The sequence below is a fragment of the Meles meles genome, chromosome 6 (genome assembly GCF_922984935.1).
Source record: "Meles meles chromosome 6, mMelMel3.1 paternal haplotype, whole genome shotgun sequence".
NCBI classification, from domain to species: Eukaryota; Metazoa; Chordata; class Mammalia; order Carnivora; family Mustelidae; genus Meles; species Meles meles.
Window position 1 is genome coordinate 122,211,583 of NC_060071.1, and position 16,030 is coordinate 122,227,612.

The following is a 16,030-nucleotide window of genomic DNA, read 5'->3' on the forward strand; positions in this document are numbered from 1 at the left end:
CAGGAAAGTGAGTGTGGCTCTGCTGTCACCCGGGCACACTTTTCCCTTGAGCTGCTTTCGAGAAGGGTTTAGGAAAGTGTATCAACATGTGAGGGATAGCTCTCTGATACATTTGACGTTTGTTTTCCTTTCTGTGTTGCATTTTTGAGAAATGCGATGGTTGTCTTCCAAATCTCTTCAGCTGTCCCTTGTTTTGACCTTGTGCTGCAGGATAGATGTGCATGAAGACCCACAGTAGGTATCTGGCTTCTCCGTAGCTCCTTGTAGGCCTGTTCCCCTTCCTCTAGAAATAGTCCAGTAATGCTTGGAACCACAGAGGGGACATGAGTCCCAGCCTTTGGATAAATGAACAGTGGAGTTGCTCCCTCTTCATTTTCAAGAGCATCAAACCTTGGGGCGTAGCTCATGGAAGTAGCATTTCTTCTGCCCAGTGGCTCAGAGACATGGGCAATCATTTCTCATTTGTTGCTGGTAAATGCTTTCCAAATCCCGTTAAATTGTTGGTTGGCTCCAAAGGCTATTGGTTTAGATCAACATGGCGTGTGAAGGGTCTCACTAACACCCCAAGGTTTGGATTGGCCTGAGGCCTTGGTGGCCAAGAAGATGCTCTTGAGTTTGATCTCACCTGCCATGGATTGGGATCATCTGAGCAATAGTGCATGTCCTCCAAGCTGAATTTTTAGTTCTGTTTCCTATGGCATTGTAAATAGAGGGGGAAGGGAGTGAACGTGATTTTTTTTTTTTTTTTTTTGAGTGATTTGTTTCTTCTCCCTATTGACAATAATGGTTGTCATCACAGAGGAACCCCAACCTTGCTCTCTCTTCCTCTAACCTGTAAGTGTTTGTGCTTGACTCCCATATGCAAGTCCAGAGGCAGGAGGAATGCATTCGCTTGGGGCTCTCAGGGGTGCCAAACCACTACTTCTATTGAAAATGCTTTGGATTTTAAGATTGGTAAAGGTGGGCTGGATAATTTATTTTCATCTGAAGCCTACTCATTGAGAGGAAGAAGCTAGTCCTCTTGGGCTCTGACCTCCTGCCCTGAAATGTTGGCTGCCCACTGGAATCCAACTAAAAAATAATGATGACAGGTTTGCCCTAGAAGACTGATTACATGCCAGGAATTGCTTAGCGGCTCATTTCTCTTTTTATTTTACCCAAGTTCAAGGAGATTCCCATTGACGTAGCCAAAGTGAAGGGACTGCTTAACTTTGAAGACTTTCCTCCTTTCTTGTCCTCTCACTCTTTTTACGGCTTCAAAGACCAGTGATAGGATTGGCCAACTTCTCTAGAGGGTTCCTGCTAGCTACCACGTCCTTTGCAGCTGGAATGAGAGATTACTTTGAGGTAGATGGAGGCAAAGGCCAGTTTGGGGACCACAGACTATGGATGAAAGGAGAGAAAGCAGCAGGAACTTTTGGACATATCCAGTGCTTCCAGGCTGCCTGACTTAGAGCAGTGGATTTCTCGGGGCCCAAGAGCCACGCCTGGGTCATTGTCAATGGACTTTCACAGCTGGGATCTCTGTGGAGTAGGTGGGGACATCTGGAGGTAGCTGCTGTCCATAAGTACCAGTGGCTTCCCACATCCGGTCTTCTGATGTGTTTGCTCCTTTTTGTTTTCCTTTATTTTTAAAATTATTTTTATTTTTATTTATTTTTTTGGAGAGAGAGAGAGCACATGTGTAGCAGGAAGGAGGAGAGGGTGAGGGAGAGAGAGAATCTGAAGTGGACTCCATGTCCAGCGCGGAGCCCGACATGGGGCTCGCTCTTACAACCCTGAAATCATGACCTGAGCCAAAACCAAGAGTCGGACACTTAACAGACCGAGCCACCCAGGTGCCCCTCTGCACTTTAGAAATCTGTATCTGGAAGGGTGTCATGGACAGGGTTTGATTTGCAAGGATTAAGGAAATGGGCTATAGAAGAGCTTTGCGATAAGAGATGGGAATTGATAAAGCCCCATCTTTGCCTTTAGAAATGTACTTCGATGTCTTCAGCTTCACCTTCGTAGTTGTCATCCCTGAGGACTTAATGAGTTTTCGTAATTAATCTTATTCTTTTATAATCCTCCCATCTTTCCCAAGAGTACGTGCCAAACCAGTGAACTCGAGTCTCTTTCAGAAAGCACCCGAGTCCCAGATCAAGGCTCTTCCTTCATCGTCCTTGATCCCCACAGCATCGGCTCTCTCCCGGGCGCTGGTGCCCTGCGAGGCTGGCGCCATGACTAGTGTTGTCCCCATGTGCCCACGGTGACCTGGCTGCTAGGATCTGCCATCCGTCCTCCCAGCACTGCTCTACTCAGGGGAAAGGCTGTGTGTGCAGAGGCTGGGTGCGACCCTCCGACAGTGAGTGGTCTGTCGTCACCCTGCCTCACCGAGGCACTGGACCCAAGGGTGAACCTTGCCAGGGATGGTTCCCAGCCTGTGCTGTCGATTGGGGTTTTCTCCTCCCACTTTTCCTTGCATCTTATCCAGTGCACGCCGCAGATCCTGTTTCCTTCTCTCTCCTCCCCTTTTCCTCTGCAGAATGCCTTGTGCCATCCGAGCCCCACCGAGCCACTTCTGTTTCGTGTCTAGCTCTCCTGTCCCTCTGGGTAGCAGGAATAAGCCTGGGAGGGATGAAAAAAACCCTCTTGCTCAGCTTTGCTGAGGGGAAAATGAGAGTATATTAGCCTCAGAGGGTTGGGACACAAGCTCCAAGGGTTTCTGGAGTGGCCTTGCCCAGGCAGGCACTCAGAGGAAGAGGAGCAATTTGGAACCAGTCCTTCTCCTCACTCGGTCTCAGTTTCTTTATCTGTAAAATGGGTCTAGCACCCCCCCGCCCAATCGCAGAGCTGAGACACAAGACAACATGTGTGGAAGCACTTTGCAAGTCATCAGGCAGGTAGTGGGCGCCCAGCTGTCGTTTCCAGGGATGCAGATGCCTGGCCAACTTTCCAGCAGGACGGGACTAAGTGAAGGTTGGCCTCCAGTGGAAGTGGGAGTTTGCAAAGCACCCATCACTCATTTGATTGCTGAGCCTCCATGACACATTTTTCAGGGAAGGACATTTATTTTCGACTGCTGGTTTAGGTGAGCTCGGCTCAAGATGTGTCCTGGTTGAGTGGCCTAGTGCTAATGACTGAAGACCTTGCCGGTGCGCCAGAGAAAGGAGGTGGGGTGACCGGTCTCATGTGGTAGCGAGGGGTGTCTGCTGGGCAGCACAGCTAGTGCCCAGAGATGGCTTCAGCCTGGGGGTCCCCTCAGCCTTGTTGTTTTTTTTTTTTTAAGATTCTTAAAATTTTATTTTTAAATAATCTCTACACCCAGTGTGGGACTTGAACTCACAACCCTGAGATCAAGAATCACATACTCCCCACTGAGTGAGCCAGGCACCCTCCTCCCCTCAGCCTTCGAAGGGGAAGAGAAATGATACTCCTCACTGGAGTCCTTACGGCCAGAATTTCCAGGAAGCTCAGGTTTGGGGTGCCAGTTACGGTCTGCGTGCTGGTTTAGGAATATTTGCCCAACTCTTCTCAACAAAGGGTGGCAAAGGACATTTCAAGTAACTTTGCTTCTTGTCAGCCCTGTCAGATGCACTGGCTGGGCAAAATGGATGGCAGCCGGTGTTTTCCTTGGCTCCGAATTGGTTTTAATTCAGGGAGGGTGCGGATACATTAAAACAAAAAGGCCAATGCCCCGTACCTCCTGGGAGACGTGCCCGTGGGTCGTACTCTTTGCTGGGGTACATGATGGAGTTCTGCCCAGGAGACCCCGACCTGGAGAAGGCAGAAGTCAGGGGGTGCCATGAGACTCTGGTTGCCCTGTGATGCTCAGTGCCAGGCCGGGGAATAAAGTCATGTAGAGGGGAGTTTTGGGAGTTTTTATAGTCAATCCAACAGACCACTGATCACCACTGTGCACCGGCTTTAAAAATCCCCAGACTTCCTTGGTAATTTTGTTGACTTTCATGACTCTTCAGCTCTGCTTGATATGGCCTAGAATTAGCAGGCCGAAAAAGGGGCCATGGAGCCCGCAGTGTCCCAGCGGCTGCCGAGGAGGGCGCTTCCTATGTTTCTGTCCCAGAGACAGTAGCCGCAGCAGCCAGCCCACGTGGTCATGGGGCGGGGGCCAGCCAGGAAGCGAGGGGGGTCCCCGTGCTAGCTCCCCAGGCTCCAGAGCAGCTTGGACTTGGCCTGTGCATTCTAGCATTCTGGCTGTCTTCCCTCCCGCAGTGGTAAGAAGTGTTCACATTTTAAACTGCACGTGACTTTTTATAGTGTAAGTCAAATGCAAGTAATAGAGAATTCAGACACGTTTCCAGGAAGCATTTAATACTTATCAGCTTTCTGTCCATGAATAGTCTTTGAGAGAGATTCAGAGATTAGAAGGAAATGGGCCTGCATTTTAGGAGACAGTCGGAGAGAAGGAAAGGTTTAGATGGAAATGTAGGTAATGCAGTTCTGTTGTATAAAGCAGTAAATCATAGGAGAACACCTGATCACTTTAGCTGACCGAAGTGAGCTCGAGTTGCTAGGCCCATTTATTCCTTCATTCAGGAAGGTCATTTGTTCATCATGTAACGAGGATGACTTGCCTGCGTGTTAGGTACTGGACCCTATCCTAGGCAGCAGCAAGGAGGAGGAGCAAAGTCCCTGCCTTGCTACAACACACAGCCCCATGGGGAATTAAGGGTGCAAACGAGCAGTTTCAGGATAGTTTGTGTGTGCTGACCGGGCGAGTTCAGCTTGCCACGAAAGCAAATAAGGAAGCTGCCGTATGGACACAGCTGCACGATCTGGAAAGGGCAGCGAAGCTGGAGTAAAGCTTCGGTGAAGGGCGCTCATCCTGTTGATGTGAATTGATTAGGGAAGCCAGGGCCCCCTCCCAGATAGTGGGTAGATGTGTGCAGTTAGAGCCCTACTCAGCGTTGTATATATCCTGCAGGGTATGAGGAGATGGAGTGAGGGTTTCTGTAGAGATCTGTGGATTTTATATAAACCTCTCAGCAGAGCACCCGGCACACGGTGGGTTTGACCAATCACTGGACAAGTATTTGTTGAATTCCCCTATGTGGCCGGTACTGTACCTGGTGCTACGTTGGCAAATAGAAGAGACGACACGGTCCAGGCTTTCAGGGAGGATGCCATCTACTGAGGGAGACAGACAATAAGCCAGGAAACTGATGATACTATTACAAATTAGAATGTATGCCAGGGAATGAATGGGTCCAGGGCGTGCGGATCACAGAGGGCACCTGCTTGGTAGGTGGTCAGGCTGGGCCTCCTGAGGAGGCGACCCAGAGCCCTGGATGTGACGGCAAGCAGGAGGTAATCCTGCTGAGAGCAGGAGAAAGAGGATTCCAAGCGGAGGGTCCAGCATGTGCAAGCTCTTGACGCAGGAAAGACCTTGATGTGCTTCGGAATCTGAAAGGGGTCCAGGGTGGTAGAATGCATTGCGAGGCGGGAGAGAGGCACGACTGGGTGTGGAAGACTCTGGTCAGCCTCGCTGTCTGTGCGGAGCATGTCCCGTGAATCATCTCGCCACGGAGGAGAAGTTCCAGAATCGTTGAGCTGATGGTGGGGTACAGAATCTGTCAGAGCACGTTTGTTTCGATCACTGCCCTTTCTGGATGAGTAGTCTAAGATCCAGAGAAATCATGTGCAGTATCGTTTAATAAATGTTTATCGAGAACCTTTACTAGAGCCAAACACTCTTCTAAGAGAGCAAGTGAGACCCAGTCACTGCCCCTGTAGAGTTTACATTTTGGTTGGGAAAACGGTCAGTCAATAAGGCCGCATGATTTACTCAGAGCCACATAGCTGGTTGGTGGCAGAGCTGGGACCTGCACCTCCTCCTTCTGACTCCCAGTCCCACTTCTCACTACTTGGACCACATGGACCATGCCCAGGTTGTACCCTGTTCTTGAAAGTGGAGCACTGAGCCGCAGAGCTGGAACGAATACGCTACAGTTAGAAAACCAGGACTTTTAAAAGCCAGTCTAGATGTAATTATTTATGTAACCAAATCATCAGCCAAATCTTCTCTGTTTAAGTATAGACTAGGTCTGGCTAATCCCTTCAGAACTGTTAGTATGGAAACAAAGACATCTTTGTCAATTTTAATTATGAAACTCCAAGGTCACTTTCAGTGATGAATTACGGGGCATGAATTCTAGGGGACAGGTAATTGCTTTCAAGTGTACTAACAATGTGTTAGAGTTCTGGGTCGTCTGCAAGCTCTGTGAGCACAGGATGGGTCATACCAGGCTTCCAGAATGCTGAGGTGGGGGCAGGTGAAGGGGGAGGGACCTGTAAGCTAACTAGCAGTTATCCCATCTCATAAAGGCCTTACCCCACATGGTTTTGACCAGCCGTACATTGCCTCCTTTAGCCACCGTTTCAAATTGGAATTCTCTGGAACGTGAACTGGTACAGGAGTTTATTTTAGTTCTTCATCAGAGATTTGTCTCGGGTGGTGATTTTCTCTTTTAATGGGAGCAGGAGGAGAGGGAGAGATTCTTTATTTGTTTGTTCATCCACTTATGTATTCATCCCTCAAATATTCATGTGCTAGGAGCTAGGGTCAAGACAGCAAATGAGCCCTATGGATTTTCTAGTTCAGCAGGAAACTAATAACTACCAGTGGGTTAAGCCTTAGGAAAACAAGAAGAAGACAGTGCTAAGGTTTAAAATTTACCCTATCACTTTGCAAGTTTTCCTAAATATAGTTGTACAATACAGTGTCTAACAATGAAAATTAACTTAATTTTTTTAAATATTCCCAATACCTCTTGATATGACCAGAGATGGACCCCCTGGGAATTCCTGATAACAGTGGCAATGTTTGCAGAGCGCCTTTGGGGTCACGCTCTGGATGGGAGTAGCATGACTAGAACACCCAGGAACAAACAGTGTAGCAGTGTGCCATGAGGGCTACTCCCAGCTCTGTTCGGTTTCAGGTGTGGTGTGACAGTCACTTGTTCCGCCAACATTTGTTCAGCTCCTGCCCCATGCCAGACATTCTTCAGGTGCTGGGGATAAAATGGCGAGCAGCTGGACACGTGGCTTGCTCTCAGAGACGTTAGATCATTTTATTCTTGGATGTATCGGGCTGAGATAGTGTTCAGCAAGCGAGGGACCCATTTCTGGGAGAGTCCATTTTAAAATGAAAGTGACCTAGATTTGGTGGTTAAGGGAGGTTTCCCCGAGGGAGTGACTGAGCAGAAGCCTGAAGACAGATCGGACAAATCAGGGTATGAGAGCTAACTAGCAACGCCAAAGTGAGGTGGGAGGGATGTTTATTATTTAGACCTGAAGGGATCTTCAGAAGCATCTAGTCCAACTAACTGGTCCTTTTTCCCCCGGCCTTGCTTTTTTCCTTAACATTTAACCAGCATCAAATATAAACAGTGTTAACCAGGGTCTTCTTAGGTTCAGTTAAACATTCCAACTCAAGACTTCCATAGGCCACAGTTGACACCCATCTAAATAGAAAGATCTAGAACAGGATCATAAATTGCCAGCAGGGCAACGTCAGGGGTTTCTCTTCTATGTGAATCATGCCCTCAGCAGTCCATATGGCCGCCCAGGAGCTGTTCTGTTTGCCCCTCCCCCCTCAAGTGACAGCTCAGCTGGTAGAGAATGAGCCTCACAATGAGTGAGTTTGGGATCTGTCCTGAGAATTCAGGGTTTCCCAAGGGATATGCTCAGTTTTAAGTCCTCACGTTAGGAAGGACTTAGGAAGTCCTCACGTTAGGAAGACCAAGCTACGACATCCCTATCAGGTACGAATGGTCCTTCTAGTCCAGATGCCAGTTATCAATCAGGGGTCATTTTTATCATAAACAGTGTTGCCTAGTAACATAATCGACATTTTATCTTTATTAGGTTTCCAGGGAAACAGAACTAGGAAGTTAACCTAAGGTCAAATTCTGGAGCAGAGAGGGAAAGGAATTTGTTAACCCTTTGTTCACATTGTATTTTTTTTTTTCTCTCTTATCTAATTTGTCTGTCTCTCTTCACTAGAATATAAGTTCCATTTGGGCAGAAATGTCTCTTTTGTTTGGGAAGGGCTGTGCACCTTGAGCAATGTCTGGTATAAATTTTACATGAATGAATGAATGAGTGAATGAGCTTCTCATTCTCAGTGGAGATGGCTGTGGCTCACAGATGCCTATGGTTACACGCTTTCTTTAAAGTTAGGTAGCGTAGCATATATTTATTGAGAACTAAGTAGAACTTACTGCCCCGATTCCTGCATCTTGGTGGTGGAGAGGGATATGTGCTCTGCTCATCTAGGTCTTTCTGCATATGATGTCCTTCTGCTAAAGGAAGGTGGGGGGGGACAGGTATCAAACACCTTCCTTGACCTCAGTATGAAATAATACATTTTCTGGGTAAACCATAGGGCACTCCGCTTTCTTCCCTATCTCTGAGATTGGACAGTACTTAGAATAACGGTGTGCTAATTATAAGAAAATCCTTGGGGCACCTGGGTGGCTCAGTCGGTTAAGTGTCTGCCTTTGGCTTAGGTCATGATCTCGGGGTCCTGGGATCGAGCCCCTCATTGGGCTCCCTGCTCAGCGGAGTGTCTGCTTCTCCCTCAGCCTCTCCCCCTCTCCCCCTCCCATGCTCTTTCTCTCTCTCTCAAAGAAATAAATAAAATCTTAAAAAAAAAAAAAAAAAGAAACGAAAAGAAAAGAAAGTCCTCAAGCAGGCTCTGACAGACTCTCATTCCTGAGATGCTCCTAGCTTAGCGGAATTTCGGTGATTAGAGGCCTCCTCACTTAAGCCTAGCGTATACACATCTGGATGGGAGCTCCAGAGTTCCCACAGCAGGAAAGAGAATTATTGTCTTCAGTGGTTTAGTTGATGACAAAGTTTGCTCCCAGGACCTCCCAGACCCGCATTTTTAAAGTATCTCTTCAGCTTGAAACTCTGTGGGGCCAAGTTGGACCCAGAAGCATGTGACAGTGTTTGTGGCCTTTGTACACAGCCCCTCAAGGGTTATCGGTTGAAATGACACATGTGTGTTGGGAAAGAGGAATTCGCATCCTGTCTGGTCAAGAAGGAAGGCAAATTTCACCGTCTCTGAGCCTGTCAGACTGTGGGGAACTTTCCTGGTAATTTGGTGACATCTGTGCCACAGAGTGGGTCCAGATGTGTTTGCCCTAGAAGGCGGGGTACATGGGAGAAGTTGGGGAGAACAGGCAGCACCCCTGTTCTGGCTCTTGGCCAGAGCAAACTCCTTAACCTGATCTTTTCCTTCCCCGGTTTCGGTGTCAAATGCATTAATATTTCACATGAGAGCAGGGTTGGAGGGCGTGAGGGCGCCAGCTCTTTTCAAGGGATACTTCCTACCTATTTCTTTTAAAATCATTGTTTTTCTCTCCATTCTTTTTTTTCCCAGAGGTATTTTTAGTCAACTCTTGGAGTTACAGAGAAAGGTTGAGTTAAAGCCCAGAAAATGACTGAGACATCTTTGTAGAATTTCTGACTTTTCTTAGGAAATACTAGAACCTTCTACTGAAAGTGAGAGGGGCTATAAATTCTCTTATAAGTATCTGACTTTATATTTTTATGGCAATGTCTACTGGAGGTCTGTACATCAACAAAGAAATCCACAATATAATTGTATGTTCTCATAGCAAAATCCTGCATTAAATTTTAAGAGTTTAAAAAAATTAATGAATTTTTTTTCAACTGACATTTGGTTTTTCCACCTTCCTCTCTATTTTAGGTTTGAAATTTTCTCGTTTTTTCACATAGGTGACTTTGGTGGTAATTCTTTAGGCCTGGCACAGACCCATGGTACCTTCTGTCTGCTAGTTCTTGTTCCTCTGTCCTCTCTGTGATGGCAGGTGCTTGGTTGAAGGGAATGGTAGCTGGTTCTCCTTTGAATCTCCCTGGCAAATTAGCATCAGAAGCACCAATCTCTGCCTGTTGGGAATAAGCAGCTAAAATACCAGGAAGAATCAAATGCTGTGTTTCTTCTAAAGAATACCCCAGAAAAACTCATTAGCCAGCCTTGGTAAAACCTCAGAATTACAGATCTTTTTAAAACATGCAATTATATTGCTTTCAAGTACACTTTGAGCTAGTTTTTTTTTTTTTTTTGTTGTTGTTGTTGTTGTTTTAAACCAACTATTGCCCACTCAATTCCGTGCTTGCTTATTGAAAGCTTGCTGGGCGCCAGTCACTAGGGTAAGCTCTGGGATATGAGATGAATAAAAAATGTTCTCTGAGCTCATGGAAAGACGGATGTCAATGCATAATTGTAACACCTGGGGACAAGCACTGTCATAGAGGGATGGGCTGGAGAATTGAAGGGAGGGGAAGCAGAAGCAGCCACCTGCCAATGTGAGTTCATCCGGTTTCTTAGAACTGACATTTGAACTTGGTCTTTGAAGGAGGGGTACAATTTCCTATCTCAGGGAGGATTGAGGGGGGACAGGGCTGTTAGTCATGGGTGAATGCTGATCTCTCAGGCAGGATAACTTCATATGCTCTCGTTAGAGGCAGCATTGTTTAGTGGTTAAAGAGCACTGACTCTGGATATTATCAGAGACATTTGCTACCATCGTGACCTTGGCAAGTTACTCACCTGTCTGTATTTTGGTTAACCCTCTCATAACCTTTTCATAACCTACATTATAGTGTTGTTGGGTGGGTTAAGTGAGTTAGTAATGGTAGCGTGCCTGACCGTGTCTGGCATGTAGTGAGCACTTACACCATGGACTGGTATGTCACTTGCATCTGTGTGGGAGAAAGCAATGGGCCATTTCATGGGCCTGAGAACAAGAGACCCTGAAATAGCCAACAAGTATTTACTGGCCACTTGGAATTAGCCAAGTAAGATCCAAGGGGCTGGAGTGGTCTGGCCCCTGCGAAGACTTGAAAATAGACCACTGGGCTTTTTGCTGGGACTGCTCCCCACAGTGTGGGGAAACTGGGGAGTATAGAATGGAAATTGACCAAGTAGTGGCACAAAGGACAAAAAGAACTGAGAGGTAGAGGTAAACATGGGGGAGGGGCAGTAGGAAAGAATTAGCATAAAGCAAGCTGCTGAATATTTTTAGCAGCTCTGTTCAGGAGAGATATATATATAATTTTATATGTATATATATACATATAAAATTCACCTGTTGTAATATATATATAAAACTCATGTGTTGTAAATATGCAGTTCAGTTCTCAATCAGTTTTCACAGCAGGGCAGCCATTAGCATGCTTGAGCTTTAGAATATTTCCATCACCCTAAAAAGTTCTTCCCGCCTATTTGTCAGTTCCCATGCCCACCCTCTGCCCCAAGCAACCACTGATCTGTTACCTGTCCCTATAGATTTGCCTCTTCTAAGAACTTCACATAAATGGAATCGAGGAGTAGGTGAACCTTTATGTCCTGCCTCTTCCACTTTGCATGGTTTTCACGTTTCCCCCGCATTGTAGCGTATCTGCATAGGTCACTCCCTTTTATTGCTAAATAAGTTATTCCATTGTATGGCTGTGCTCTCTTTTGTTAACTCATTTACCAATTGATCAACATTTGGGTCGTTTGCACTTTTTAGCTATTATGCATAATGCTGCTAATGAACATTCATGTGCAAATCTTTCTGAAGACACGTTTTCATTTCCCTTGGAGAGATTCATAGGAGTGGCATTGGTGGGTCAGATGACAAGTTTATGTTTAACGCTTTAAGAAAACTGACAAGCTATTTTCCAAAGTGGTCGTGCCATTTTACATGTCTGCCAGCAATGTGTGAGTGTTCAGTTTCTTTCCATTCTCTGCAACACTTGGGGTTGCTAGTTTTTAAATGAAGCCAGTCTCTGGGTTCGTAGTGGTATCTCATTGTGATTTGAATGTGCATTTCTCTAATGATTAAGGAGGTTCAGCAGTTTTTGTTTTCCTGTTAGCTATTCTTGTAGCTTCTGTAGTGAAACATCTATTCAAATTTTTTGAACTGTTTTCTATTCGGTGTCTTATTATCAAACTGTAGGAACTCTTTATATATTTTGGATACAAGTCTTTTACCAGATATATAATTTGCAAATATTTTCTGCCTGTCTGTGGCTTGTATTCATTTTTTAAGTGATGTCACTTAAGGAGGAAAAGTTGATTTTGATGAAGTTCAGTTTATCAGTTTTTCTTTTTATGGATCATCCTTTTGGTGTCCTGTCAAGAAAATTTTGCCTAATCTAAGACCGCAAAGATTTTCTCCTATGTTTTATTCCAGAAATTTTATAGTCTTAGCTTTTACATGGAAGTCTCTAGTGTGTCTTTTGATATTTGTATATAGTGTGAGGTAAGGATCAAAGTAAAATTTTTTTGTATCTAAGATACCCAGTTGTTCAACCACCATTTGTTGAAAAGTCTCTTTTCCCACTAAATTGCCTTGACACTTTAGTAAAAAATTAGTTAACTGAACATAAATCTAAAGGTTTATTTCTAGAGTCTCTATTTTGTTTCACTGATTTATATGTCTACCGTTAAGCCAGTAACACACTGTGTTAAATATGTAGCTTCACAGCAAGTTTTGAAATTAGAGAGTGTAAGTTCTCTAACTTTGTTCTTTTTCAAAATTATTTTGGCTACTCTTAGTCCTTGACATTTCCATATACATTTTAGAATCAGCTTGTCAATTTCTACACAAAAACCCTGCCAGGATTTTGATAAGTTTGGCAGTGAATCTCTAGATCAATTTAGGGAGAATTGCTGTATAAATAATAGTGAATCTTCCAATTCAGTATCTCTCCGTTTATTTAGATTTTCTTTAATTTCTCTCAAAAATGTTTTGTAGTTTTGTTATGCAAGTTTTGCAGTTTTTGTTAAATTTGTCCTAAGTATTTTGCCCATTCTCATGCTCTTGTGAATGGAATTGTTTCCTTAATTTCACTTTCCGATTACTTTACTGTCATATCGATGTAACCATTGATTTTGTATGTTGTTGTTGTACCTTGCAACTTTGCCAAACTTATTAATTAGTTGGAATTTTTTAATAGGTTACTTAGAATTTTTGTATATGGGATCATGTCATCAGTGAATAAAAACAATTTCACTTCTTGTTTCCAAACTGTATGTCTTTTATTTCCTTTTATTACCTTAGTGCACTGGCAAGAATCTCCAATACAGAGTTGAAGAGAGGTGGCAAGAGCAGACATCTTTATCTTATTCCTGCCTGATCTTAAGAAGAAAGCATTTGGTCTTTCACCATGACCTGATGTTAGCTGTAGGTTCTTCATAAATGCCTCCTTGTCTCTGGTAATGTTTCATCACTTAAGAACTGTCCTACTTGATCCTAATACAGCTACACCAGCTATCTTGTAGTTAGTTTACAGAGGTATATCTTCTTTATCTTTCTATTTTCAAACTATTTGTGTCTTTGGAGCAAAATACCTCTCTTTTATATTTCTTGTAGATAGCACATAAAAATATTTGCCTTTTGACTGACATTTTTAATCCATTCACATTTAATGGAACTATTGATGTGAACAGATTTTTGTCTGCCATCTTGCTCTGTTTTCTGTATGTCTGGCATCTTTTTAAACAAATACTTTTAGTATTACATTTTAATTCTTCTGTTGATATTTTTAGCTGTCTTTTAAAAAAATATTTACGGTGGTTTCTCTATGAATTATCATTTACATTTTAAATTATCGCAGAGTACTTCAGGTTCATACTGACTTAATTTTAGTAAAATATACAACTTGGCTTTAATAGAGCTCCATTTCCTCCCTTCTTTGTGCTATTAATGTCTCTATATGTTATAAACACAACAGTGTAGGAAATATTCCCTCATAACAATCTTATTTTTTTAGAACTTGAAATGATTTAAAATGTATTTATACAATATTTTATATTTATCCACATATTTACATTTCTGATACTCTAATTTTTTACTGTGGATTCAAATTACCCTCTGTTGTCATTTCCTTGCAGTCTAATGGATTTCCTTTAAAATTTCATATTGAGCATGTCTGCTAGCTACAAATTCTTTCACCTGTTTGTTTATCTGGGAATATCTTTATTTGCCTTCATTCACTCATGATGACAGTTTTACTGTATATAGAATTCTTGGTGACAGTTTCTTTTCTTTGAGTACCTTGAGTGTATCTTCCTCTATGTCTCATGAGAAGTTGCTGTCAATCTTATTATTGTTCCCTTGTATGTGATTAATTCAGTTGTTACTTTCAAGATTTTTTCTTTCGTCTTTTAGCAGTTTTATAATTATTTGTCTGTATTTCTTCAGTCCTTTTTCTCTCTGTTCTTTGGACTGGATAATTTTTATTCGTGTATCTTTAAGATCATTGTTTTTTCTGCCATCTCAGAGCTGCTCTTGAGCCCAGTTAGGGGATTTTTCATTATACTTATACTTTTAATTCTAAAAATCTCCATTTGGCTAGTTTCTATCATTTCTATTTCACTATTGAGAGTCCCCATTTTTTTGAATCATCATCATCTGATCTTGAAAAAAATCTTTTATATAGTTTCTGTTAAATCTTTGATCGTACTTTTATCTTCTTTGAAGTCTTTGCTAAATCCAACATGTGGGCCCATTTGGAGTGAGTTTTTATTGATTGCCCTCTTTTCTGACTGTGGGTCATGCTTTTCTGTTTTTTGTGTGTCTCATAACAGATAGAGTACAATCATACATTTAAAAATGGAAGGAGAATGCTGATAGCACATGCAGAAAATAAGTTTTTACCATTTCAGTAATCATAATGATGGTGGTATTATTAGCATTGCATTTCTGAAATGCTTTTATGTGACATTGTATAAAGCAAATGAATACTTATGGAATGCTCTAAGTATTGTCCCCTGTGTCCTTGAGAATCAGGATTCTTGGTGTGGGAGAAAGGCAAAATAGATTTAAGATAGAAGAAATCATGGTGCCTGGGTGGCCCAGTGGATTAAGCCTCTGCCTTCCGCTCAGGTCATGATCTCAGGGGTCCTGGGATGGAGCCCCACGTTGGACTCTCTGCTCAGCAGGGAGCCTGCTTTCCCCCCCTCTCTCTGCCTGCCTCTCTGCCTACTTGTGATCTCTTTCTCTGTCAAATAAATAAATAAAATCTTAAAAAAAAATGAGATAGAATAAATCAGAAACAAACTACCAGTCCTGAATTCAAATGATTAAATTGGAAATACTGGAAACAATGGAAATCATGAGGTAATTGTGTGTGTTTGCATAGATACATGTGTGTGCATGTGTGTGTATATAAACATATATACATGGGTGCATGGGAGAGAGGGAGGGAGGGAGGGACAGAGAGAGAGAGCGCTCCATCTCAGGGACTGACCCAATACCAATGAACATCCCTAGTGCCATGGCTGTGATCCTGAAGTATCATTTACCAATAAAAGAAACGTCATTCCAGTTCTGGAATAAGAGATGAATAAGATGAACTTGGAACATCTTTACATACCAGATAGCAAGGAAGCTCAAAAGATTTCTAGGATCATGGTAGAAGAATTCAGGCCAAATATGGGACAATTTGAATTTCAAGAAGGATAAAAATTGCAATAACCTCATCAAATATGTTTAAATTCATGAGTTCTAAATCGGTATCTAACAAAGTAAATAAGAAGAACTAGAGAACCAAATATTAGATGAAAGAAACCGCCTTCCTGTAAGATTATTCCAGCTAATGAATGAAAACTACAGGGAGACATTCTACATTGAAATGTCACCATTTTGTAACTCGCAGGGAATTAATGTATCTAACCACTGAGCATCAAGGGCAACTGGCAACCCCCCCATGCCCCGCCCCCGGCAAAAAAATAGTGACAGCCAGAAATGATGAAGCTCCTGATAAAGAACATACCACTGGCAAAGTCTTGAGCAAAGGGACCGAACCTGGACTGGTCAAGCCTTGAAATCCAGCTGCTAAGTGAAAGAAACACAGAGGACAGAGGAATATATGAAACTATGATTTTTCTATCCAAGGGGAAATGCTACAGGTCAAGCAGTTCAGATTCTTTAACAGATAAATTGTAAGGAAAAGAAAGAGCTAGAAGGGGCACCTGCAGATGAAGAGATTTGAAAGCCTCCTT

General features: G+C 43.2%; 1 protein-coding gene across 5 annotated transcripts in view; it reads left to right on the forward strand.

The window, feature by feature from the left end:
• TTC7B (tetratricopeptide repeat domain 7B) overlaps positions 1–16,030 on the forward strand; it is a 248,341-nt gene that overhangs the window by 81,690 nt on the left and 150,621 nt on the right. The gene's annotated exons all lie outside the window — the stretch shown is intronic.